This window comes from Protopterus annectens, chromosome 14.part0, assembly GCF_019279795.1.
Source record: "Protopterus annectens isolate FY-2018-M chromosome 14.part0, PAN1.0, whole genome shotgun sequence".
In the NCBI taxonomy this organism is placed as follows: domain Eukaryota; kingdom Metazoa; phylum Chordata; order Ceratodontiformes; family Protopteridae; genus Protopterus; species Protopterus annectens.
In genome coordinates, this window is record NC_056748.1 from 178156511 (window position 1) to 178164045 (window position 7535).

General features: G+C 39.8%; 1 protein-coding gene across 1 annotated transcript in view; it reads right to left on the minus strand.

Moving 5' to 3' along the window:
• Positions 1-7535, minus strand: part of RC3H1 (ring finger and CCCH-type domains 1) — a gene marked incomplete in the record, with an annotated part of 3590040 nt that overhangs the window by 3581427 nt on the left and 1078 nt on the right.

Below are 7535 nucleotides of genomic sequence, written 5' to 3' on the forward strand. Positions count from 1 at the left end.
ACCTTGAGAAAGTTCTGGAAAGAGCACATCAAGTACATCTTCAGCTCAATCATAAGAAGTGTAAGTTCAGGTTACAAGAAGTCACTTATGTTGGTCATTTGTTTACCAGTTCAGGCATACGTCCAGACCCTTCCAAGCAAACGGCTATTCTTGAGATACCAACTCCAGACAATGTTCAAGCCCTTCAACACTTTCTTGACATGGTTAACTACCTAGGCAAGTTCATTCCAAACTTAAGCCAACTAGCAACACCGCCTAGAGCTGACACAAAGTTGAACCCTAATCATGGTTAGATCAACACTAAAGTGCATTTGATGTCCTGAAAGAGATATGCTAATCCACCAACTCTCAGACACTATGATGTTCAAAAACCAGTTACTCTTTCCTGTCATGCTTCGGAATCTGGTTTTGGTGGAATCATTCTTCAAGAGGATCAACCTGTTGCCTGTGCGTACAGGACTCTAACCCAAGCTGAGATGTGGTATGCTCAGATAGAAAGAGAACTCTTGGCAATTGTGTTTTGCATGTTCAAAGTTCCATGATTATATTTATGGCAGACATATCCACATCGAAACAGACCACCAACCTCTAGTCACCACTTTGAGAAAGCCTATGCAAACAGCTCCAGACAGATTGCAACATATGATGCTGAGATTGTAAAAGTACAACTTTAATCTCGTCTACAAGAAAGGCAACTACCTTTATTTTGCTGATACATTATCCAGGTCCCAGATATACCACTGAAGAGCATGACGAGAAAAAAGGAGTTATGTTCTTACCATAATGTTCCATCTGTGTTGTTGATCTTCATTCATTCATTACTGATGGGGTATCGGTTCCGCCCTCAGAACAGAGCTGGCTGTTATAACAAGCTCGCACCAGCCAAAAAACTCTTGAGCCAAGCTTACCCATAGTGCCCCTCTATCACCTCAGATCGCGTTTGCCCGCAAGAAAAAAGGATAGAAAGCGGAGGGTTTATCTGAGCAAATTCCCTATCATAAAGTAGATCCAAATCCAAACCTCCAGGAGTCTTTTCAGAGGGGGTTGGCAGGAAGGATGTAATGAATGATTGAAGATCAACAACACAGATGGAATGTTATGGTAAGAACATAACTTCTTTATCTGATGTTGTTAATCTTCATTCATTCTTTACTGATGGGACAGAGTCCTTAGTTACTTTATTTCCTGGGAGGCCCTATGAAAGGATATTCCTGAGCACAACTGAACCTCTCACTGGAGACCAAATCCAATTTGTAATGAGTGATAAAGATATGAGGGGTGGCCTATGTTGCTGCTGCACAAATGTCATACATGGAAGCTTTTGCATGGAAGGCAACAATCGACCTGGTTGAATGCCGTCTGACTTTATTTGGTAGAAGTTTGTTTTGTTGGTAGATAAAAAATGCAATCTCTCAATAGTTTAGAAAGAGTCCCTTTGGAAAGATTTTCCCAATTTCGGTCCTGAGAAGGATACGAATAATTGGTCAGATGTTCGTAGTGATTGCAAAGGTTTTACAGAAATGGTGAGAAATCAAGGTAGAGTCCTGGAAACCACTGTGGAAGTTAGAGATAGCAGCCAGGTGAATTCGAATAGTTGAAGCTGCCACTCCTAAATGGAGGAGATGCAATAAACAGTCCGGTACCAAATCAAGCGGAGCTGAAAATGGGTCTATTCCCTTCTCATGAGACCAAATTATGAATCTTTTCCACTTGCTGAGGTAAAGTTTCCTGGTGGATGGTTTATGAGAAGCCAGAAGAATGTTACGTAAGGAGAGGATAGGTTATTTTGCCTGGGAATTGCTGGAAGTGGAGGAACCAAGGTGTCAGCTTTTGACACTATATGTTTGGATGCACCAACCCTTGCGGGGTGACAGCAATTCCAGAGTTGGATCCAGAATCCATGGTTGGTGTACTAGGTGAGGCCAAAGGAAGGGAAACCAAACTTGTTGGGGCCAAAAGGGTGCAATGAGGATTACTTTGTTTCTCAACCAAAGGGCTTTCTTTAGAAATTGCGGGATCAGAGGAAGGGGAGGGAAAGCATAAAGAAGTCCCATGGGCCAATCGTGTACCACAGCGTTCCTTGGGGACTCCCCCTGAAGGGGAAATTAGGGCAAAGTAGCTGCTGCATTTGTGGTTTGTGGGGGATGTGAAAAGATAGCAGCAACTAAAGCTCTTCGCCACTATGACAGGACTGAGGGATCGTGAGGCAGAAGAATGCATCTGCTCAGTTTGTCTGCAATCACGTTGGAATCCCAGGGAATGTGTGCTATCAGAAAGCGGTTGGAAGATATCACCCATTGCCAAATTCTCATGGCTTCCCGACACAATGGGTAGGACCTGGTTCCCCCTTTGTTTGTTGATATACCAGACTATGGACATGTTGTAGCATTTAGGGCAGACTGGAATGCTTGCAATGCTAGAAGCACTGCCCTCAGTCCTAGAACACTGATGTGCAGATTTGCCTCCACGGGGGACAAAGTGCCTTGGACAGTCTTTGCCTGGAAGTGCCCCCCACCCCATCAGGGAAGCGTCCATGGTCACTATGGTCTTGGGCTAAGAGGGGGAGAAAGGACAACTCCATAGGTCTTTTCCTGGCTTCATCCACCAAAATAAGACTTGTTTGCATCGATTTGTTATGTGAATCTGAGAGGACATAGGATGAGTCAAAGGGGATAAATATTCGAGGAGAGATACAGGCAAAGGCATCCTGATATGGAAAATTTCACAATAATAAGATTAAGAGCACAAAGATATAATGTAGAAAAGACGATTAGTAAAGCAGAAGTTAAAGAAATAGAAGCTGAAGTTATGGAGTGACTGAAAAGTGAAGGATTTAATGTAGAAGGTCTAAAACAGACTACATCACAGCAAGATGGAGCAAGTCCCCAGAATAAGGAAAAACAAGAAGATCAGGAGACATGTGAAGAAATATGGACATGGGAAAGGAAGAGATTTAATATGGTGTAATATTTATGCAAAGGAGAAAGCAAAACTAACCAATACAAAAAGAGCAGCACCAAAGACACTTGAAGAAAAATATAGGGAAAGGAATACAGACATGGAAAACTTTACAATACAAAAAATAAGAAAACTAACAGGAAAAGTAGAAAAAGAAATTAGTAATGGAGAAGTCAAAGAAAGAGAAATTGAGGTTATGGAACAGCTGCAAAGAGAAGGATTCAGTGTAGTAAATAGAGTACAAAAAGCACCACAACAGGATAGAGCAATGGATATCCAAATTACGTGAAAATCAGTGGAACAGGAAGCAATTGGTCAGGTGCCATATCAAGATATTTTGGATTCTTCCACAGGAAACCAGTATAAATGTTCATTTGAAGGTAGACAGCAAGCAAAGGAACAGGAAACTGTGGAAACTCTGATGCAGTCAATCTTGAGGAGTGACAGGCCATTGAGTTCCGATACGACAGAATAACAGATGACACAGGATGAAACTGAAGAGAATATGCCACAGGAAGATGTTATAGAATTTTCTATAGAATGTCCACAGGAAACGGAAAACAAGGGATGTGCCCTCAGTATGGAAGAAAATGAGTTAAAAGAAGAGTTGCTTGATTTAATAGACAAAGAGACATATCAAGATCAATGAGAGAAATAGACTGCAGAAGGTTAATAAAACCCCAAAAGTTAGAAACTTGATAAAACAAATGAAAGCAGTAATTAGGACTGTCCATAGAGATCCATGCAATATAACAGAAGTAAACAGAATATATTACTGTGCTGCTAAATTAGTAACTGCTAAAGTTGTACCACAGGAACACAGGGTCGCAAGGGAAAAGAGGGGGCGAAAGCTAATACCATAATGGAAATATCGAACAGAGAACTATAAAGCAGCTAAGACAACAAGTGTCATTGTTAGAAGATTATAGAAGAGGGAACAGATCAACAAATATACTAAGAAAGATAGATGTGATAAAAGCAATGTGCAGTTTTAGAACAGACCAGGATCTATTATGTAATATTGGAGATAAACTAAAAATTTCAAAACAAGCGGAAAGACTTAAAAGATACGAAGATAAATATAAGGGAAAAGCACAAAATAAGCAATTTATTGAAGACCCAAAAAAGTTTTATACAGAATTGGGAAATAAGGTAAAAGGAATTGAAAGACTGCCAAAAAAGAGGAAATAGATACTCTTTGGAGAAGTACCTATGAAGATCCTGTGCAACATAAAGATGCTAAATGGATAGAAAAAGCAAAAGAAAGAATAAGAAGTTTAAAGGGACAGGATATGAAATGGGATGAAATAACAGCCAGAGAGATCGAAACAAAGTTGAGAAAAGCCTCTAACTGTAAAACCCCAGGCTCAGACATTACATAACTTTTCGCTTAAAGTATTAACTTCTTTACATGAGGACTTAGCCATGAGTAAGAACTATTTATATGTGCACCCCGAACACACACCACACTGGTTAACAGGAAAAACAATGCTCTTAAGAGTGAACCTGCAAGCAACCCTAAAAATTATAGACCAATAACTTGTCTTCCAACGATGTACAAACTATACACGGGAATTGAAACAGAGTTTATAGTCATTTAGAAGAAAACTCAATTACAGCAGTAGAACAAAAGGGAAATAAAAGAAAGTCATATGGAACAAATGATCATTTATTGTTAAACAAAGTTATATATAGTGGAGAATTGTAAGAAGGGGAAGAATCTAAGTATGGCATGGATTGACTACAAAAAAGCATTTGATAGTATTCCACATTCATGGATAAAAGAGTGCCTAAAAATGTATAAAATACATCCTACACTGATTGACTACATTACAGTAACCATGAAAACAGTGGCAAACCACTTTGCAATTAAGCCATGATAAAACAGATTATTATCCCAGGGATAAAAATTCCAAGGGGGATAATTCCAGGGTGACTCTCTGTCACCACTGCTATTCTGCCTTGCCATTAATCCATTAAGCTGTTTACTTAACAGCTTAGGCCATGGCTACAATTTGGCTTCTAGAAAACAACAGTCTAATGACTTCTCATCTTCTCTTTGTTGAGGATTTAAAACTGTATAGCTTATCAGATAAGGAACTGAAAGCACAGCTGCAGGTTTTCAAAACTTTTTCAGATGATACTGGAATGTCATTTGGTCTTGATAAATGTGCAAAAGCAACCTTTAAAAAAGGAAAACTGCAGCACCAGGAAAACACAACTTTGGGACAAGAATGTGAAATAAAAGAACTTGAGCAAGAGGGAGTGTATAAATACTTGGGAAATGATGAAGGATCAGCAATAAAATATGAATAAATGCAAATAAAGCTCAGTAAGGAGTACTTTAGAAGACTTAAATTAATCCTGAAAACAGCATTCACATATAGGAACAACATCCAAGCCATAAATCAATTTGCTCTTCCTGTCCTAACTTATAGTTTTGGAGTGATTGACTGGCCCCAAAAAGTGTTGGATAGACTGGATATTAAAACAAGAAGGATGCTTCATGCTTACCAAATGATTTATAAAAATCAGTGTATACCAAGATTATATACATTCCCCGCTCTGAAAGAGGGATGGGTCTCCTTGAAATTGATTACATGTATAGATCTACAATCATGGGACTACACACATCTGCTGACCTCACAGCATCCAAATGTAGTGAAAGTTTTGAAACATGAGGAGAATAAATCTAAGATGACATCTCTGCTTTAATTTAGCAGAAGCATATTGTCAAGCAGGAATGGAAATTATACCAGATGTACACAAAAACCAGGCAGCAATTGAATGTGCTAAAAAACAAAAGAAAGAATATAAGGTGAAGGACCAGATGAGAAGGCAAGAAATGTGGAAAAAACAAATATAGTTGCAAGTATAGAAAACGTATGGACGAGCCTCATGTTGATCAAGACTCAACACAGAAATGGTTAAGGAGATGTGAATTCACATCAAGAAATGAAAGGTTAATATCAGCCCAAGATAGTGGGCTAACTCATTTAACACCGTACAAATTACAGAAGGAGTCATTACCGGGCACATTGCGGGTGCTCCGAAGAACACTTTTAGTTAACTGCAAAGAAAGAAACAATACTAATTTCATGAACTTTAATCATATTTTGACTTAGGAATGGGGTCCATTCCAGTCATGGTATTAGAAACCCAGAAGACTTGGAGAAATTAAAAAAGGCAGAGACCACTGTGTTAGTAAGAGCCACTGTAGCAGCCTCAAATGTAGTCTTGCTAGGGGAACTATAGTAATCGATGCTGCCATTGATCCTAGTAGTTGAAGTACTGCCCAAGCTAAAACCTTGTTTTGAGAGAGTATAACCCAGAGTTGAGACCTTAGTCTTTCTAACCTGTGAAGTGGAAGGGAGATTAGGCAAGACTGAGCATCGAAAGTTGTCCCTAAGAATTCCAGATTTTGAGTAAGAGTCAACCTGCATTTTCTACGTTTACTGAGATGCCTAAGGAGATCACTAGCTCTAGGGTGTAATGTGAGGCTGAAACCAGTAGACACTTGGCCAGTGCAATCGTCTAAGTAGGGAAACACCCGGAATCCTTGCAGTGTCAAGTGAGCTGTTACCACTGTCATGCATTTGGTGAACACTCTGGGGGCCGCAGAAAGACCAAAGGACAGTGCTCGGAATTGGTAGTGATTGGCTCCCAGCAGGAAGTGGAGGAATCTTCTGGAGTGTTTGTCCATTTTTATGTGATAATATGATACCTGAAGCTCTATCAAGCACATCCAATCATCTTTCTCCAGAAACAGGAGGATAGACTGAACCGTGACCATCCAGAATTTTGTCTTAGACAAATTTGTTTAGGATGCTGAGGTCCAAGCCTGGCCTCCAGTCCCCTGTCTTTTTTGGAACTAAAAAGAATCCAGAGTAAAAACTGGACTCACTCTGATCTGGTGGGACTGTTTGGATGACTGTTCTTTGAAGCAGCTTTCAAAATTTCTTATGCTGCTACATCCCTTTGACTGGGTGCAATCCACTGCATTATGGCCACCTAGGAATAGATTCTACAGAAAGGCCTTCTATGTCACAAGACACTGAAAGAGTACTTTCATCTTGTTCTGTATATAATAGTACAAAGCTACATCTACAGAAGGAACCATTTCAGCTAAACCAGATTACGGAACTACCTTGGTCAACAGTAGCCGCTGATATTTTCGAGTGGAATGGTCAACATTACTTGGAGTAAACAGACTCTTACTCCAACTGGTTCAAAATTGACCTACCTCCTAATCTACCATCCAGTACTGTCATTACTAAGATGAAGCATAATTTTGCAGTCCATGGTAGTCTGCAAAGTTATTTCTGACAATGGCACGCAGTTTACTAGCCAGCAATTCAACAGATTCGCCGAAGAGTGGGACTTTACTCATGTTACAAGTAGTTCCGAGTATCTGCAGTCAAATGGTTTGGCAGAACGTACAGTTCAAGTGTGAAACAGTTACTTGAGAAGTCAAAAAGTACAGTTTTGTACCTACCATAAATGTAGATGTTCGAAGATCCACATTGCTGCAGTCCTTACACTTGGGTAATCCGCTGTCCTCGGTCGGCGGTAAGTCA